Genomic DNA, 19,112 nt, shown 5'->3' with positions numbered 1-19,112 from the left:
CTTAAATTATTACATAATTTAATTTCTCTCTTAACATCCCCTCTCAAGTTTTATTGCGGGTAAGAGGAAATAAAACTTCTTGTCTTATAGGATAGAACCTCCATCTTGTGAAGGGGACTTTCTTTGTGTTTGGCATCGTTGATGGTGCGATGAAGTGTCATATTGGATGGAGAAAATCTTGATGAGATGATAATGATCATGGAGGGGGACATTCGACTAGCAAGTCCTAAATCCATCCTGTAAAAAAATTAAAAAAGCAAATAATGTAATAAAATTGAGATAAAATAGTGGTAGATGGTGTATAGAGAAAAATATATTAATATGATATTTTAAAATGGTTTAGGATATGACATTGTATCCGTCATACAACCCCTATTTCTAATACCAAAAAGAAAAAAATATCTCTCTACTCATTCAATAAATAAATAATTTCTCAATTATTCCCCTTTTAAAAAAATAAATAGAGCATTTTTTTAGAAATATAACAATGAAAATTTAATAAAAATTGAATGAAAAATGAGGCAAATATGAGAATTTTTGGTTTGAACCAAAAATTGGTCCAGTTTGGTTTATAATATGAGAAAACCAAACTAGAAAACAGTGATGGATAGTGGAACAGGTCAAATATTCTATTAGAATATGCACGTTGGATATGGATCTGAGAAGCGGAATATGATGCGGATGCAGTGTGTTTATGTGGATTCTCTGTCGGTTTTCCAAAGCAAATCTGGAACTATGCATCGAATTGTGTGCAGATGTTCGAGTCGGAACCAAACCTCCTAGTTGGATAGACACGAAGTTAAGCATTGCAAACCCGGTACCAATGTATTGGGTCTGAGCGCATTGGATGCACGAGCCAACATGCCTATTAGGGTGAGCCACGTTCGCTCATCGTCTTCCTCTTGACACAAAACGAACCAAGGATTTGAAATCTCAATTGCACCATCATTTCTTGATGGATTTTAACGAAACAAGAGGGAAAATACTCAGATTTGAGTCCTCTTTCAAACTAATGATTCAATCTAAAAAAAATCTCTCTATATTGCAACAAAAAAAATTGGTACAAAAACTCAATGCCCATTGTTGAAAAACACAAAATTATAAACCATCTCTCAATGGATTTTGATGAAATAAGAGGCAAAATGTTTGTATTAAGCTGATCTATCTAATTCATCAATCAATTTTAATAATAATAATGCACAAAAATTATGCAAAAATTAACTAAAAAAATCCAAAATCAAACCTTCGGCTATGATACCATGAGAAATTTCTATACGAAAAAGAAATTGAAGATGAAAAATGTTAGGAATTAGACACGTTAATTCCAAAATAATTAGATCAATAATAATAATCGCAAAATAAAAGAAACGCAAGCACGAGAACAAACAAGATTTATACAATTTCACCTCAAGGTGAGATTATGTTTGTTTTTCGCCGCTGCAGTAATCCACTATGAAGATGAAATAGTTTACAAGAGAGATCGCACACACTTACAAGTGTTTTTTTCTCTAACTTCTCTCGGCCATTACTAATACACCTCGGATGATGATACTCGTCAAGGTGATAAAACCCCAACAATGGCGCCCCCATATATAAAGGGAAAATTAGGGTAGCTAGATTACAAGTATGAAATCCCCACACAACCCTTAACGACAATGCAGTCAATATATCGTTGATTCCCCGAACCCCCAAGAGGGAGGCTCCCCGCCCCCTTCCAACCCCCACGACTACCTTACCGCAAAGGTTGATTCGCGCCAAAGGGTAAGGTGTTAATTAGGCTCCACAGCTTAACAATCTCCCACTTGGAGACTAATCCATTACCAATATGTCCTCCCATGGCAATAGCTTCTCAATCTTCAAATAGAAGTCCAACTGAAGCTGCACACAACTTCAGTTTCTCAATCATAAAAGTCTTTGTCAACATATTAGCTGAATTTTGACTTCCTTGAATCTTCACAAGTGCTAAAACTCCATCCTCCAGAACCAATCTGATGAAGTGATAATGCACCTGTATGTGCTTTGTTCTGGCATGGTAATCAAAATTCTTTGCTAAATGAATAACACTCTGACTGTCACAATACAACACATTCTTCCCATGCTTGAGACCTAATTCTTCCCAGAAGGACTGCAGCTATACCATCTCTTTGTTGGCTGTAGTCACGATGACATATTCTACCTCATGAAAATAGCAACTATCTTTGGAAACTTAGAAACCCAAGTAATTATTGTACTACCCAATCTGTATACATATCCAGTGGTACTCTTCCTGCCATCAATGTCTCTAGCCAAGTCAGCATCTACATAACCCTGTAATCCAGTTTGACTTCCTAAAACATAAGGCTACGTCTGCAATGCCTCTCAAATACCTGAGAATCTACTTCACTACTTCCCAATTTTGCTTACCTGGATTAATCATATATCTACTCACAACTCCCACTACATGAGTTATGTCTAGCCTAGTGCATACCGTGGTATACATGAGATTGCCAATAGCAAGCGCATAAGGCACATTGGCCATGTTGGTTCGCTCCTGCTCTGTAGAATGTAACTACTCCTTAGATAGCCTAAAGGGACTAGCGAAAGGAGTACTTACTGGTTTTGCATTATTTATGTTGAATATGCTCTGCACCCTCTTCACATATTCTTCTTGTGATAGTTTCTAGACATCAATGTCCCTAGTAATCCTCATCCCAAGGATTTGTTTTGCAACACCCAAATCCTTCATTACAAACTTCTTGGGAAACTCCCTTTTTAACTTTTCTATTTCATGTTCGCAAGCACCTGCTATCAACATATAATAGTAGAGTGAATTAGGAATCATCAAGCTTCTTTACATAACATCAATGCTCCGCCTGGCATCTCAAGAAACCATTACTACTCATAAAGATGTCAAACTTCTTATACCATTGTCTTGGAGCATGTTTAAGACCATACAAGCTCTTTTGAAGTTTGCACACCATTTTATCCTTTCATTGTGCTTTGAAACCTTGTGGCTGCGTCATGTAAATTTCTTCTTCCAAATCACCATGAAGAAAGGTTATCTTTAAATCCAACTGCTCTAAGTGCAAGTCTTCATTTGCCACTAGTCCAAGCATTGTTGTAATAGTAGTCAATTTCACCACTAGAGAGGAAATCTCAGTGTAGTCAATGCCTTCTTTTTTTTAAAGCCTTTTACCACCAATTTTGCCTTATACCGTTTGTTGTCATCATGTTCGTCTTTTTTTAGGTACACTCATTTATTCTGCAAAGCCTTCTTCCCTTTTTGTAACTCGATTAGCTACAATATCTGATTGGATAACAGTGAATCCATCCCATCCTTCATGGCCAACTCACACTTGGTTGATTCATCAACTTGCACGGCTTCCTTGTAACTCTCTGGTTCACCTTTATCAGTCAACAAAATATAATTCAATGCAAGGGAGTACCTCTGTGGTGGTCTACTAGTTTTGGAAAATCTACTGAGTTCAGCCATAGGAATATTCTGATTTACTTCTGAGGATATGTTTTCCTAGTCTTCCTGAACAATATTCTCCATCTCAATAACTTGAAGATATCTCAATTGAAACACTTCAGACTACTTGGCTTCATCACTTGTGCTCTCAAACTCTGTTCTCAACCTGTCTTTATACATGGCTCCTTCATGGAAGCTCACATCCTTGCCCTGATAACCTTACGACTTTAGTCATTCCAAAAGCGATAACCAAACTCTGTACCACCATATCTAATAATGAAACATATCTTAGATTTAACATCAAGTTTACTTCTAATGGCAGAATCAATATGAATATAAGACACACAACCAAAAACTTTCAAGAAAGAAAAGTTTACCTCTTTGCCGCTCCAGACTTCTTATGGTATTTTGAAAACCAATGGTGTTGATTAACCTCTATTGAAAAAATAGGCAGTGGTGATAATAGCCTCAGACCAGAACATTTTAGGCAATCCCACATGTAATCTCATGCTCCTAGCACGCTTGTTCAAGGTCCTGTTCATCCTCTCAGCTACACCATTCTGTTGAGGCTTTCTAGGAATGGTCTTCTTCATCTTGATTCCATTATCAGCACAGTATCACTTGAAATCATCATCTATATATTCTCCCCCATTATCTGATTGCAATCACTTCACCTTCAAATTTGTCTCATTCTCAATAATTGCCCGCCATCTCTTGAAGGTATCAAAGACATCAAATTTCTTTTTTAGGAAATAAACCCTTACCTTTCTACTTGCATCATCAATAAATGTCACATAGTAATTTGAACCACCAAGGGAGCTAACAGTTGAAGTCTCCCACATATTAGTGTGAACCAACTCCAATTTTGTTGTCTTTTGCTCCTTTCCAGCCTTAGAAAAGCTAACTCTTTTCTACTTGTCAAAAATACAGTCTTCACACAAACTGTTATTTACAGTTTTCAACCCTAGTAGTTTCCCTTTGGATTGAAGTACTTTCATTCCCTTCTCACTCATGTGACCGAGTCTATAATGCCACAAATCAGAATCAGTAACAGCATCAGCAACACAACCGTGTCTCCGCGACTGGAAGTGATGTAAAGAGTTCCAATTTTAATTACTCATGCAACAACAATGGATCCCTTTATGACTTTCCAGAAAGCACCATTAATAGTCACATTATGACCTTCATCATCAAGGTGTTCTACTGAGATTGGATTACACATCAGTTTTGGTACATGTCTCACCTTGTGAATTTTCCACACTGACCTGTTAGACATCCTCAAACTGACATTACCAATACTGACAATATCCAAAGGTTCTTCATCAGTAAGATACACCTTCCCATGATCTCCAACAACATAGGGCTTCATGATCTCACGATATGCGGTAGTGTGAAAAGAAGCTCCTGAATCTAACACCCAAGAGTTAATAGGGCTATCAACCGACAAGAGTAAAGCATCTTGTACCACTTTAGTCACCGTATTTGAAGCATCACATTTCTTTTCTTCCTTCTTCAGTGCTCTACAGTTCTTTTTTATGTGACCAGACTTGCCACAATTCCAACACTCCACATTCCTTCCGAATTTGGTCTTACTTCTTCCTTTCCTTGACTTCCCTCTACCATTGCCCTTGTTGGAATTCCTCTCGAAGTTCCTGCCCCTAGTATCAACACTTAGGTCAAAATTAGATGTCTATGATTCTTTGGAGTCCTTTCTACGAACTTCCTCCGCAAGAATGGTGTGAAGTTGGGTCCATGGCCTATCCCAAAATGACTAGCCATCTTAGGAAACCTCTTTCCCAACTAATAAACTCAAGATCTTTGATTTCACTAATCCATGTGGGACTATTTCTTAACAACCCCCCCCCCCCCCCCTCTCACGTGTAGGTCCTCCGGGCTTTTACACGTGGATAATTTGGGTGGAGGCCCACATACGAGTACCTGCTCTAATACCATGTTAAGTTGGGTCCAAGGCCTATCCCAAAATGACTAGCCATCTTAGAAAAACTTTTTCCAAACTAATAAACTCTTGATCTTTGATTTCACTAATCCATATGGACTATTTATTAACAAATGTTATCCCGAAAATCATTAAAAATCAACTCCTTGTTGCCTAAAGAGTTGCTGACTGCATCCCTCATAGTGTTGTGGACTCAATAGAACACCGAGTCACACAACGAAGGAGGCAATAACTCACTGAGTCCATTAGTTATATTTATATTATTTTAAATAGGATTTATTTCTAGTTTTGTAATAAGTATGGTCGTAGGGGTAGTATTGTGATTCTTGTAGCCCTAAAACACCTAGGACGTCAACTATTTAAAGGGTAATGTAATAGAGAAAAGGCAGGCATTGAATTTAGGTAATGTTAGGGTAAACAGGCTAGGGATCTCCTTCATGATCTAGAGGTTAGGGTTTTCCTCAAAACCCATGTATCCCTTCATCCTCCATTGATCATTACTATTCTCCATCCTCCATCAAACCATACCTAGCAAGAGACAGAGAGTTTCCTACCCCTTTTTCGAGTTCAAGGAGAGGCTTTAGTCTTCTCCATCTACACAATGAAGAGAAGGTCTCATACTTCTCTTAACGAGCTAGAGTTGAATGATTGCCTACCCTACACCATGAGCAGCATCTAGCAGGACTCTTTCTAGCTTGGCGTCCAACAAGAAGATGGGAAGGAGCCTCCCCAACGTAGGCCAAGGGCTATCCCAAGCTAGGACCACCATCCTAGCACGAGCAGCAGCAAGAAGAGGGTTGAAACCCTAATTTTTGTGATCAAGAAAAGGTAACCCTTTCCCATATCATTCATGTTAATACTAATTGGGTTCTTAAGCTATACCTAGCACTATATTGCATTCATAAAGAGATAGATTGTTCACGTGAGAAAGATCAATCAAAGAAGGGGATTTTAGACCACCATATCGAGTCCAGAAACACACCATCAGTGCTGGAGTCTCAATTCCCAAGCCATATTACTCGATCCATGACCCGGGACCGTAACATATAGGCGCCCAACAAATTTTGCAAAGATGCCAAAAGAATTAAAGCACAGACCCCATCATCAAATTTAATTTGAACGGAGGTCAAATAATTTACAATCGTGCTAAACTCATTCAAATGTGATGCCACTGATGTATTTTCTATCATCTTTAAATTGAAGAGTTTTTTCATGAGATGTACTTTATTATTTGTAGAAAGCTTTTCATACATGTCTGACATAATCTTCATCATCCCTGTTGTGGTTTTCTCCGACACCATGTTGTGAGCAACGTTCTTGGATAGTGTTAAGTGGACTACTCCCAACAATTGTCTATCAAGAAGATTCCATTCATCATCTTTCATACCTTTTGGTTTCATATCCAGAAGTGGTGCGTGCAGCTTTTTACTGTACAGATAATCTTCAATCTGCATCCTCCATAATGTAAAATCCATACCATTGAACTTGTTGATTCCAAGTACCGATTCTTTTCCACCAGCCATTCCTCTCAATCATGAACCAAAGCTCTGATACCACTTGTTAGGAATTAGATGGCCTAATTCCAAACTAACAAGAGCAATAATAATAATCGTGGAAGAAAGAAAAAGCAAGCACGAGAACAAACAAGATTTATACAAGTTTGCCTCAAGGTGAGACTACGTCCTGTCTTTTGCCGGTACAATAATCCACTATGAAGATGAAATAGTTTACAAGAGAGATCACACATACTAACAGATGTTTTTCTCTAACTTCTCTCTATTACCATACTTTGTAATTTATATAAGATAGGATTTATGTTAACATTTGTTGTATAGATACTTACATGTATATACGTTAATTAAAAAGGAATTAGTTGGGCTGGGTTATATGGTATTTAACCCATGGGCTGTATTGTAATTGACCTAACCCTAAGTTTAAATAGAAAAGAATGAGAGGGAAGCAGCACTCCCCTTTTTCCAGCCTCTCTCGTGTCTTGTTGTTCACGGTGAACTCAAAGCTTGGAGTTCTTGTTCTTGGTTGTTCCATCAGCCTCATTTGGTAGTGTTTTTGCTCACAGAAACTCAAAACTTGGAGCTCTTGTTCTTGGCTGATCCGTCACCCTCATTTGGTGGTGTTTCTGTCCAAAAAATCTCAGAGCTTGAAGCTCTTGTTTTTGGCTGTTCTGTCACCCTCATTTGGTGGTGTTTCTGTCCACGGAAACTCAGAGCTTGGAGCTCTTGTTCTTGGCTGATTAGTCAAACTTCTTTGGTGGCCGTTGCTGCTCTCTCCAGCAACTCTGTTGGCTGTTCTCAGCAGCCTTTATTCAGTTAGAAAATTTTGTCATGGTATTAGAGCTTGGATCTCAAGGTTCTGTTCGTGGAGCTGTTCTCAAAATCCTTTTCAGGTGTGGTGGTTCAGTTGGTCTATACTGAATATGAGCTTGGAGCTCAGGGTTCTATTCGTGGAGCTATTTGTTATGGACTCAATAAGACTGAGGCATCTACTTTACTTTTATTATTTATGTTGCTTTTAATTTCGAATTTTATTGATTTGTAATAAGACTTAAAGGTAGGGGTAGAATTGGGTTTAATAACCCTAACCTATGTTGATGTTAATTACCCTATTTAAGGGGTAAGGATGGAGAAATAAAGCAAGTTCGGAATTAGCATAAACTAGGGTAATTTAGGTTCCTTCTAGGCTCTCTATTCTAGGGTTCTTGGTGCGAACTCTCTTGGGGGTTTGCTGCATCCATTGGGGAGTCTTTGAGGAGATCTTGGAAGGAAAAGGAGGAGGAATCAGCCTTCTCTTCCATGCTGCAATAGTCATCCATCTCTTCCACGAACCAGTAGTGAGGGAAGGAGGATTTGGTTGAGTCTTAGCATCAAGAAAGGGATTTTCGAGTTGCTGAATTGAAGGAGGTCTTCAAGAGGTATTTTTATCTATCTTTTCCGAGTTTAGAAGAGCTAGAGACTGCCCTCTTTACATTCAGCATTGGTAGTTGCATGAATTCAGAAACCCTACTCATTGATGTGAGGTATAAAGTGGGGTTTCATAATTGGATCCTTAAAACAGTCTCTTGCTTGAATTGGTGCATTCATAATTAAGAAAAGGAAACTCCTTTTCAAGGGGAATGAATTCAGTAAAGGGAAAGGGGTTGTTCTTGAGTAATTACAGCAAGTAAAACCCTCTTCACATGAATCATAAAAGAGGGGTTTCATATCTGAGTGCTTAAACAGTCCTTTAACTTGCTGGTTGCATCTATAATTGAGAAAAGGAAACTCCTTTTCAATTATAACGTGTGAGGGAAGAAAAAGATAGTTTCTTTTCACAAAAATGTATTAAGAAACCCTCTAACAGTGCTGGATTCATATTCAACTCGCCGAGTTACTAGATCCATGGCTAGGGACCATAACAACTTGGTATCAGAGCAGGCGCTACGTCCTGACTTTGAGTCCCAGCGGCCGCGTGCGCAGGTGGACCGCAAGCCCCTAGCGTGACCCCTGACCCGGTCGCATTGCTGTGTTAATGCCGCCGTGGTCGTCGGCTCGGGCGGGCGGGGTGTGATGTTATGGTCCTGGGTTAAGTACCTATGTCTTCCGCTCCTAACAGGCCGGTCTTTTGGGTAGTATTGGCTTGGTATCAGAGCAGGGTAACCCGGTAGAGAGAAGCACCAATGAATACTTTGAATTGCTTGAAAGAAAATTTGATATTGTCCTAGAGAGGTTCTCAAAAATTGATATCGATATGGAGACCTTGAAGGGAAGGATGGATAGCATGGAGAATGGTCTAACTACTGGCAAGAAATTTGCTGCATTGGAGGAGAAGTTCACTCTCAGTTTGGAAACTTTGAAAGGAAGGATGGATAGCATGGAGACTGGTCTGAGCACTGGCAAGAACCCAATTCCGGGAGACTATTCGCAGATCAGAGGGGGAGATGAGTTTACTAGACACACGAGTTTCTCGGGTCAGCAAGGACCCTTCATTCCGGGGGGACACCTCAACCATGGGGCAGGGACTGTACCTCTCATTCCAGATCAGAGAGGAGGGGACCATTCGTATAACAGAGGGGGAGATGAATTTCCGAGGCGCACGAGTTTTTCAGGACAGCAAGGACCCCTCATTCCGGGGGGACACTTCTACCAGGGGGGAGGCACTGTTCCGAGGTATACTAAAATGGAATTCCCTACTTATAATGGGTCAGAAGACCCTTTGATATGGTTGTATCGATGTGAAAAATTTTTTAGCCATCAGCGAGTCCCAACCTATGACCGAGTCAACGTAGCTGTTTTCCACTTACTAGGGGAAGCACAACTTTGGTACAAGCTAGTTGAGGTTGATAGCGAGGTGGTAGATTGGGATGAATTTAAGCGACTGTGTTCTCTCCGTTTTGTTCCTCCGGCTTACAGTAAACCTTTGGGAGATTTGGTTTTACTACACCAAACTGGGGCCGTGGAGCAATATCAAAAATTATTCCAGGAAAAATTAGCACGAGCCAGCAGTATGGTACAAGTGAATCAGCAAGTTGCGCTATTTACAGCAGGACTGACAGAGGCCTTAAAGCTTGAGGTGGAGCTCTATGCACCTGTTGACTTATCCAGCGCTATGAATATAGCTCGTGCTTTAGAATTGCGACAACAGGCACAACACAGGCGACCTCCAGGGTCAGGGGAGCACATTCCTCCGAGAAACAACCCGGGTATTACTTTGACAGGGGATCTGAAATCTAGTCATCCTACAACTCCTTATATAAAAAAATTGACAAGTGCTGAGATGGCAGAACGGCGGGCTAAGAATCTATGTTACAACTGTGATGAACCATATCGGGTTGGGCATCAGTGCAAAAGATTGTTTTTGATCGATAAGGTTGAAGATGAGGATATCGAGGTGACAGAGGATATGATTGAGGAAGAACCACCGGACATCTCCCTGCATGCCATTACTAGGCAGCAATCGGCCACAACTACGCAAAATGGGAGCGGCTCGAAAACTTTCACCAGGTCTACCCAGCTTCCGAGCTTGAGGTCAAGCTCGATCTCCAAGGGGGGGCAGATGTTATGGACTCAATAAGACTGAGTCATCTACTTTACTTTTATTATTTATGTTGCTTTTAATTTCGAATTTTATTGATTTGTAATAAGACTTAAAGGTAGGGGTAGAATTGGGTTTAATAACCCTAACCTATGTTGATGTTAATTACCCTATTTAAGGGTAAGGATGGAGAAATAAAGCAAGTTCGGAATTAGCATAAACTAGGGTAATTTAGGTTCCTTCTAGGCTCTCTATTCTAGGGTTCTTGGTGTGAACTCTCTTGGGGGTTTGCTGCATCCATTGGGGAGTCTTTGAGGAGATCTTGGAAGGAAAAGGAGGAGGAATCAGCCTTCTCTTCCATGCTGCAATAGTCATCCATCTCTTCCACGAACCAGTAGTGAGGGAAGGAGGATTTGGTTGAGTCTTAGCATCAAGAAAGGGATTTTCGAGTTGCTGAATTGAAGGAGGTCTTCAAGAGGTATTTTTATCTATCTTTTCCGAGTTTAGAAGAGTTAGAGACTGCCCTCTTTACATTCAGCATTGGTAGTTGCATGAATTCAGAAACCCTACTCATTGATGTGAGGTATAAAGTGGGGTTTCATAATTGGATCCTTAAAACAGTCTCTTGCTTGAATTGGTGCATTCATAATTAAGAAAAGGAAACTCCTTTTCAAGGGGAATGAATTCAGTAAAGGGAAAGGGGTTGCTCTTGAGTAATTACAGCAAGTAAAACCCTCTTCACATGAATCATAAAAGAGGGGTTTCATATCTGAGTGCTTAAACAGTCCTTTAACTTGCTGGTTGCATCTATAATTGAGAAAAGGAAACTCCTTTTCAATTATAACGTGTGAGGGAAGAAAAAGATAGTTTCTTTTCACAAAAATGTATTAAGAAACCCTCTAACAGTGCTGGATTCATATTCAACTCGCCGAGTTACTAGATCCATGGCTAGGGACCATAACACTATTCTCAATTTCTTTTGGTGTTATGCTGAATATGCTCTGGTACTTTGTTGTTCAACAGGTCGGTGACCTTGGATCTGATCACTTTAGTGGTGGTTGTTCTCGGTGTGGCTGCTCTGGTGGATATGGTGGTGGTAGTTCTGGAATTCTTAGCAAGGGTTTCTGAAATTTTCTGCAAGGGTTTTAGCATTTTTTCCCTTCGAAAAACATCTTTGTGGGGCCTACATTTCAGCAACTCTTGCTCTCGGCTTGTTGTCTTTCATCATGTCAACGGACAAGTTAGATTTTTTCTCCTATTAGGTTCACAGGTAAAAATTACAATGTCTAGGCATTTCAGTTCCGTTTATTTGTCATGGGAAATGAATTATGGGGTCATATAGATGGGTGTGATCCAGCACCTCGCGAGGCCAAAGCTTTGTCAAAATGGACAACCATGGATACTAGGATCATGACCTAGATACTTGGCTCTGTTGAATTTCACATAGTTCTTAATCTGAGGCCCTGTAAAACTGTACCGGATATGTGGAATTACCTCCACAAGTTTTATCATCAAAACAACACAGCTCAACATTTTCAAGTAGAGTATGGGATGGCTAATTTCACATAAGAAAGCCTTTCCATTGAAGAATACTTTTTGGGTTTTCAAAATATTTGGGCTGACTATGCCGACATCGTTTATGAGAACGTTCCAGTTTCTGCTCTCTCTACTGTTCAAGTCGTGCATGAGACCAGCAAGAGAGATCAATTCTTGATGAAGCTCCGTTCTGAGTTTGAGATTGCCCATTCTCATATGATGAATCGTCATCATGTGTCGTCTTTGGATGCCTGTTTGAGTGAACTTCTTAGGGAGGAGTAGCGTATTGCTACTCAGGCTGGCATGGAACATCGGGCCTATGTTGAGGCCTCTGCTACTGTGGCCTATGCTTCACAAGGGAAAAATAAGAGTCGGGACATGAGTTCTGTCCAGTGCTTTCACTGTAAAGATTTTGGTCGTTTAGCTCGGAAATGCCCAAAGAAGTCCTATAACTACTGCAAGAAATTGGGTCATCTCATCATTGCTTGTCCTACTCGCCCTGAAAGGAATAAGGGTACTCCTTATCATGCCTCCACCGGTACTTCTAGTTCTGCTACATTGCTGACTGTCGTCCCGATTACTCTGACTCTTGTTCCTACAGCCTTCGCAAATCCGAACACACTCACCCCTGAAATGGTACAATAGATTATCAACTCTGCTTTTTTCTACTTTTGATCTCTCAGGTAAGCACAACTGCTCAACCATGGTATTTTAATTCCGGAGCTTATAACCATATAACCAACAATGTTGTGCGTCTTTTCAATGTCCGAAAGTATGATGGAAATATGAAAATCAACACTGTTGATGGCAGCTCTCTCTGCCTATCAGTGTTGTTGGTGATCTTTCTCCTACCTTAACTGATGTTTTTGTGTCCTCTGACCTTTCCACAAACCTTCTTTCTGTTGGTCAATTGGTTGATAAAAAATTTAATGTTCAGAGCTCTCGCTCTGGTTGTGTTGTGCAGGATCAAGCGTCAAGGAAGGTGATCGCGAAGGGGCCTAAAGTGGGATGATTATTTCCACTTAAAGTCTTTCTCTCTACCATTATTCCTTGTGCTCTTTTACTTTCCTTTGCACATAATGTTGTTGGTTCTGGCACTAAGATGTGGCATAGACGTCTAGGCCACCCAAACTCTGATGTTCTTTGTACAATGCTTAATTTTGGTTTATTAGGAAGTACATCATGCTCTTCTTTTGATCTTTCTTTTGATTGTTCATCATGCAAACTTGGCAAAAGTAAGGTTCTATCTTTTCCTCATAATGTATCTTGTTATGCACGAAATAATATTGCTAAGTTATTTAGAGTTTAATAAATTATTTTTCTTTACTTTACTTTATTTTATTTTAATTAAAGAATTAATAGGCCACAAGGGGTATATTTTTAATATTTTATCTTGAACATTGTAAAGGTGAACCTTACTTAATGGGTAAGAGTAATCAGAAAAAGAAAAGTATTGATTTAGATTAAACAAAGGTTTTGAGTTCTCCTCAGCAAGCTCAGGGGTGTGCGCTCTCCTTAATGAACCTAGGGTTTTCAAGCTTCCCTTTGGCTTCATTTCCATCTTTCTCTTCTTCTTCCCTACGAATCTTTGTGTTAGATCGGGGATCATAACAACTGGTATTAGAGTGGGAACACAATGAGCGATTCTTCATCTTGAGAAAAATGGTTTGCCATGCGCGATCTATTGGAAGAAATATGCACTAGAGTTTTATTATTGGAAGCAACATGGTGTGATGGAATGCGTGACTTTTCCATTAAAATTTTTACAATTGAGAGGCATCTTGCTAAGGCCGCAGAGAGGAAGGTCGTGCAACCTCAAATCTCTGAGCAAGCAAAATTCATAGAACGCAAAGCCATCGCTCGAGCAAACGTTGTCTTGAATAGGAAGAAGGGCCACGGGCCAGAAAAATTTTAAAATCTCCGAGCACGGAAGTCCAAAGCAAAAATCCTGAGCATGGAAATCAGATATCGGGGACCCAGAAATACCAAAATCGGAGGCTTATTCTGCCCACAACTCATTAGTAATGGCTGATTTGGGTTCGACCTCCACCAACACCTTCTCATGGGAAGAAAAATATCTCCCCGAAAAGGAGATGACAAAAATCCGAGCTACCTCTGTCTCGAAAAAATTTTCAACCTACATTCCTGTAAAGGCAGAACAGAGGGAACCCAATTTCCACAATTATTGGGGTAAGTCTCTGCGACCTAAAATTTGCATTCAATCTTTTATAAAGATAGAAAAAATAGTGCAACTGTTTGAGGAAATGCCTGAAAGAAATCAGAGATGATTTGAAAGGGACGAGATTGAAACTACGACACATTCCATAAAATCCGTAGAGAAGGTGTTTGACAGAATGGCTGATAGGAGTATTGTCACTAGGAACTCTCAGTTCTCTATTTTTCTGATAAAATGGTGTGCTCAGAACGGGCAAGGATGCTTGTACGGACTGGAAGGTGTTAAGCTTGATGGGGTTGCTGTTATTTCAGTCCCCTCAGCTTGTGCCCAATGGAAGGTGTACATAAAACTTAATTATTCCAAAGGGATTGTTGAAAGGGATATTATTATAAAAAATATTTCAGAAGGATACATGAAGACTAATTTGATGATGACTTTTCAATTTGTTGTTACTGTGGCACCACAACAAAAAATACAAACTGATGGAAAGGATGCAGATGAGTAGAACTTATCAAGTTCAGGGGCTTTATCTTCAACAATGGGTGCTCCTGGTCATCGCCTTGGGGCAGCTGGGGTAGTTGAAGCAATCTTTGTTGTCCTTTTAACAGTAATGTTATGGTCCCTAGTGATGGATCGAGTAACTCAGCATGGGATTTATGAATCCAACATTGTAAGAGAGTTGTTGCTCTCGGTAAGGCTGAAAAGGAGTCTCCGTCTCCTTTCTTTGGTTGTTCTCTGATAGGAGGCAAGCAACGTCCTTTGTGAAGCTAGGCTGGGCAAAGAACCCTTGCTGCTGCTGCTCGGACAGAAGGGGAAAGGTCCCCTTTGATGCTCACGGTTGAGAGGGTTTAGAACCCTCATTGTTGCTACTTGGGTTAGGGACTGAAAAGCCTCTAACTTGGACAGTCCTCGGATCAGAAGTTAGGGGTTCCTAACCTTGGTGCTTGCTGGCTTTGAGGTTTTAGCACCTCTCTAGAGGTTGTTCTTGGTTTGGGGTTGGGAAACCCCTACCCTTGCTCGGAATGAAGGAGAGAAGCCCCCTCTTGCTGTTGTGGACGTAGGAGAGGCTACAACCTCTAATTGAACTCAGAAAAAATGAAAACAACCCTTCCCCCTTGGCTTCAGTAAGATCAATGCAAACCAGAATTCAAAAGGGAAAGAATAAACCCAAAATCAAGAGAGAACTATAACTGGAGCTCGTCAAGGAGACCTCCCAAACCCTAGAGCTCGTCAAGGAGAACTCGAAACCCTATTTAACCTAATTCAATGCATTTCTTTTTCTTATTTCTCTACCCTCTAAATAGGGTTTGACGTCATTAGAGTTTTAGGGCTTAAATTGACAATTATGCCCCTGCGACCTGGATGCTTACATACTTAATGAAAAACTATACTTAAAAACAATATAAATATGAAATTTAAAAGTAATTAACTCATTGCCAACCTCCTTTGGGTGACTTGGTGAGCTATTGAGTCCTCAACAAGAACTAGCAAGGTCATAGATGGCAAGGAATGCCAACTTCCCTACTGCTGCTACATCAATTCACCAAAGAACACTAATTTCTCTTCGTGAGTCCTCTCAGAAGAATTATAGCAATGTTGCTGCTACCAACTCTAGAGGCAACCAGGGCTTCCTAGAGGATATTGCTTATACATTGTGTATGCAGAATGATGGGACTGTGACAGTGCAGGATGTTGCTGATTCTTGCCACATAGGGACAACAATAAATATAATTTGGGTTCTTGTTGCAGGTGCCATTCTTGGACCGCTTGAGACTGACAAATGGGTTCACTCCTACATACAAGGAACATATGCTCCAGATTTTTTTTTTTTGTCTTTGACAGCCATTCTTCTGGGTTTGGATCGTCATGGATCTTTAGACGTCGCTGCTGGTTTTCCAGCACATGTTGGCATGCTCAGACGGATTCCGACAAGTGTTGGGTACAGGTTTGAAATCGTAATTTCTACAACTAACATAAAACCCAGTGAAGATAAAGATAGTGGGTGGGGACTGTTTTTGCTCTAGGCTCTCAGAGGGCAAGTGAATGCAGGATGCAATCTTTCTATGCTGGTTTTCCAAAAACTGTGCCAATCAGAACTGTGAATCAGCAAGGTTCTTCTAGCCTTCAGGTTGTTACTGTTGTTGCTGCAGCTATAAAAGCTGGCTTCGTTGACATAGGAATTGGAGCAGGATTAGAATCAATGACCGAAAACCCTATGGCGTGGGAAGGCTCAATACACCTAAGATAAATAATTTCAAGAAAGCTCCAGATTGTCTTCCTCTGGGTATTACTTTTGAATATGTTGCTCATCAATTTGGTGTCACCAGGTAGGAGCAACACCACGCTGCTGTTCTCTCCCATAAGAAAACTGTTGCAACAACTACATCAGGGGCTACAAAGATCATTGACACTAAAAATCATGAGGAGAAAAATGTGGTGATTTCTGTGGATGATGGTTGTCGACATAATACATTTGTGTCCAACTGGGCTAAGCTGAAGCCTATTTTCAAGAAGGATGACACGACCACTGCTGGTAACTCGAGCCAAGTAAGTGATGATGCTAATGCAATCCTCCTTATGAGAAGATCAGTTGCAGAGTAGAAAGCATTACCAATTCTTGGTGTATTCAGAAATTTAGTTGTTGTTGGTGTGGACCCTTCTATAATGGGCATAGGTCCACCTATTGCAATTTGTACTGCGGTGAAGGCACTGTATGAGGAAGCAGTTCCTGCTTTTGACGTCATGAGGAAGAACTCTTTCTATTTTTGGGGAGGTTGGTAATAGAGCTAAAATGAAGCTTGTGGTCAACATGATAATGGGCAGTATGATGAATGCTTTGCCTGAAAATAGAACACAAATTTCTCTACATCACTGGGTGGTCTTTGCACCAACTTCTCAGCCCAATTCCAGCACCATTCTTGCTGCCAAGTCAGACCTCCAACATAGTTTGATTGATAAGATAAATGATCATCCACAATGGAAATTGTCCGACAAGACTATTGTGTCCTTTGCATTGTTATTGCTTTTTTGTAGTGCCATAGCAGCAATGTATGCATAGACAAGTGAAGGACCACTGGATGAACTTAAGCAGCCAGCAGTAATTAGGAATCAGCTCAATTAGGTTACTGAGGTTACCGGTGACATGTTGTACTTTGCCAATGAGGCAACCATTGGGGCAAATCACACAAAGGTTGTTAATGTAGAAGCAGAAGTTGCCAGAATGGAGCATGTGATAGTTCAACTTGTTGTTTGGTTGCTTCACTATTGGGTGTGCTACAGTAAGTGATGTTGGCAGTGTTAGAGAAAAAAAAAATTGCTTCTCGACTGGAATACTCCAGTTTTGTCATCTAAAGGGCTGACACAGATACCACGGATGCTACTTGGGAATAGGTGAAGATGTTCGACAAGCAGACCCTACCTTCGAGCTTGAGGGCAAGCTCTTTCTCCAAGGGGTGTAATGTTATGCACGCAATAACATTGCTAAGTTATTTAGAGTCTAATTATTTATTTTTCTTTGCTTTACTTTATTTTATTTCAGTTAAGAATTAATAGGCCACAAGGGTATTTTGTAATATTTTATTTTGAACCTTGTAAGGGTGAACCATATTTAAGGGGTAAGACTAACGCGAAAAAGAAAAGTATTGATTTAGAGTAAACAAGGGTTTTGAGTTCTCCTCAATGAGCTCAGGGGTGTGTGTTCTTCTAACGAACCTAGGGTTTTCAAGCTTCCCTTCGGCTTGATTTTTGTCTTTCATTTCTTGTTCCCTACAAATAGCTATGTTAGATCGGGGATCGTAACACATCTCATGCCTCACACTATTTTGATATTTTTCATAGTAATGTTTTGGGAATCACTCCTGTTGTCACTCATGCACATTATTAAGTACTTTGTTACCTTTATAGATGACTTCAATCGTTTTACTTGGGTCTACTTCCTACAGGTCAAGTCAAAAGTTTTTGTAGTATTTAACCGCTTTCTTGCGCTTCTTGAGACTCAATTTTCTTCTCACATTAAGGTACTACGCTCTAATTCTGGAGGCGAGTACATGTCTAATGAGTTCCAAGATTTTCTTCAGAGCAAAGGTATCATCTCTCAGCATTTTTGTCCCTCGACACCGCAACAAAATGGAGTTGCTGAGCGGAAAAATCGACATCTTCTTGATATAGACCGAACTATTTTACTTGAATAATCTGTTCCTCCCCATTTTTTGTGTGAAATGTTTTCTACTCGGTTCATTTAATCAACCACCTTCCCTCTCCTATGCTGCATTATGTGTCTTCATCTCTAAGTCATTTGGTTATTCTCCGTCAAATGATGATCTTCAAACATTCGGTTGTGTTTGTTTTGTTCATTTACCTACTCATGAACGACATAAACTTATAGCCCAATCATTTGCGTGTGCTTTTCTTGGTTATTCTATTTCTCGAAAAGGTTATGTTTTCTATGATTCACATGCTCATCATATCCGTGTTTCTAGGAATGTGGTTTTCTTTGAAAATCAATATTTCTTTCCATCTCATGTTGTGTTGCCATAGGCATCTTCATCTATTTTGTCTAGCTTCAATGAATCCCGTTCCATTTCATTTGGGCCCCCTCATGATCCTGACCTGACGCATGCTCCTGATCCTCCCTCTACTACTGCTTCCACCACTCTTCGTCAGTCTGCTAGTCCTTCTCACCCCCATGATAGGTATGGTTTCTCCTCCACTATCTCTCTTGCGACTACTTTATCATCTATTTCCATTCCCTCTTGCTACAAACAGGCAATGACACATGATTGTTGGCAAAAGGCAATGCAAAAAGAACTAAAAGCTCTTGAGGAGAATCACACTTGGGATATTGTTACTTGCCCCCTGCTATATGGCCTCTTGGGAGTAAATGGGTTTTCTCTGTAAAGCTGCGTTTGGATGGCTCTTTGGATCGGTACAAAGCTCGCCTCATAACCCTGGGGAACAAGCAGGAA

General features: G+C 40.2%; 1 pseudogene; it reads left to right on the top strand.

Annotated features, from left to right (window-relative positions):
- Positions 1–15,647: 15,647 nt before the first annotated feature.
- On the top strand, positions 15,648–16,929 carry LOC137937281 (3-ketoacyl-CoA thiolase 1, peroxisomal-like; annotated as a pseudogene).
- Positions 16,930–19,112: the final 2,183 nt, after the last annotated feature.

The sequence above is a fragment of the Aristolochia californica genome, unplaced genomic scaffold (genome assembly GCF_029961685.1).
Source record: "Aristolochia californica isolate CCGP_79_NKW_82.1479 unplaced genomic scaffold, dmAriCali1.0.hap1 SCAF_7, whole genome shotgun sequence".
Classification (NCBI taxonomy): Eukaryota; Viridiplantae; Streptophyta; class Magnoliopsida; order Piperales; family Aristolochiaceae; genus Aristolochia; species Aristolochia californica.
The sequence above is the reverse complement of the archived record's forward strand: the minus strand, read 5'-3'. Positions and strand labels throughout refer to the sequence as shown.